This window comes from Zalophus californianus, chromosome 15 (genome assembly GCF_009762305.2).
Source record: "Zalophus californianus isolate mZalCal1 chromosome 15, mZalCal1.pri.v2, whole genome shotgun sequence".
Classification (NCBI taxonomy): Eukaryota; Metazoa; Chordata; class Mammalia; order Carnivora; family Otariidae; genus Zalophus; species Zalophus californianus.
Genome location: NC_045609.1, coordinates 83,177,073 through 83,178,490, shown reverse-complemented (window position 1 = coordinate 83,178,490; position 1,418 = coordinate 83,177,073). Strand labels below are relative to the sequence as shown.

The following is a 1,418-nucleotide window of genomic DNA, read 5'->3' as shown; positions in this document are numbered from 1 at the left end:
GCTGTGTCTCTCTCTGTCAAATAAATAAATAAAATCTTTAAAAAAAATAAAAAAATAAAATAAAATTCTTCTTCTTTCTTTTTAATCAGCTATTTCTTTTCAGGCGTGATTTTTGTCTATTCATTACTGTTTTCCTTCTAATTTAGACTTCATTTTGATATAAACTTTTCTTTGACTTCAAATTGTTTTGAGTTCTGTTACCTCATTTCTGAGTTTTCCTAAATGTTGTTTACCCATATGTTATATCATTTTAGCTTATTTTGAGATAATAGGTTAATTCTGATCTGTTCTGTTGCCACATCTTTCTGGCATGCTTTGCTTGTCTGTACAAATGTTTATTCTGTTTCTTACTCTCTTACAGTCATTTCGTATAGGATTTGACCTCGATATTTTCTGTTACCCTTTTTTTTAAAATATAGCATGCTTCACAGATTTGCATGTCTTCCTTGCACAGAAGCCATGCTAATCTCTGTATCATTCCAATTTTAGTATATGTGCTGCTAAAACGAGCACGTCTGTCACTTGTTTTTAAGTGGAATTAGTTCTTCTTAACTCTCCAATTAAAGCAGCATTCAGAAAAGCTTTTCTAACTCCACAGAGCTCCCCACTCTGTTGTTTTTGTGTATTGTTCAAACCTAGGGAACCTTGCTTTCTGAGCAAACCTTCCTGGATCCAGTCGCCTTCCCCACTGTGGTCTGGGTCTTCTCTTCTCTTTGTCTCTATTGCTCCTGCCCTGGACAATTTTGATTCATTTCCTGAGGTTTCTCCTGTGTGTGTACCCTGTTCTAGAAGCCAAACCTGGCAGGACCATTTGGAGCTTTCACAGGGCCTGAGTTGCTAAGCCCCTCCAGCCTTCTTCCCCCCGGGACCCCTGCAGTCACTAGCTGTTGGAAGGAGCAAAACGCCTCTGGGTTTCAAATGCTCTTCTTGGAATTCCCCTATCCCTTTGCTTTTTGATGGCTTTGAATCATGGTCCGCTTCTTTCATCATAGTACTTCAGCTACAAGTGGCAGATATCTGAGATGGTGTCACTGCCATGTGCTATCAGTCAGAGTAAAAACAAAGACTATACTCTAGTTGCTCAGGCATAAGCCAAGAGTGTTTGGCAACTGAACTTTCTCTAAAAATTAATGGTTTGGGGCGCCTGGGTGGCTCAGTCATTAAGCATCTGCCTTCGGCTCAGGTCATGATCCCAGGGTCCTGGGATCGAGTCCCACGTCGGGCTCCCTGCTCAGCGGGAAGCCTGCTTCTCCCTCTCCCACTCCCCCTGCTTGTGTTCCTGCTCTCACTGTCTCTCTCTGTCAAATAAATAAATAAAATCTTTAAAAAAAATAAAATAAATAAAAATTAATGGTTTGTGGTGTGGTTGAACAAATACTCTAGATAAATAGCAGGTTGACTGTCTTGTAATTATATCA

General features: G+C 39.8%; 1 non-coding gene across 1 annotated transcript; it reads right to left on the bottom strand.

Moving 5' to 3' along the window:
• Positions 1-409: 409 nt before the first annotated feature.
• On the bottom strand, positions 410-513 carry LOC113923964. Its single transcript, XR_003520473.1, has one exon. It is a non-coding gene; the product is annotated as a U6 spliceosomal RNA (small nuclear RNA).
• Positions 514-1,418: the final 905 nt, after the last annotated feature.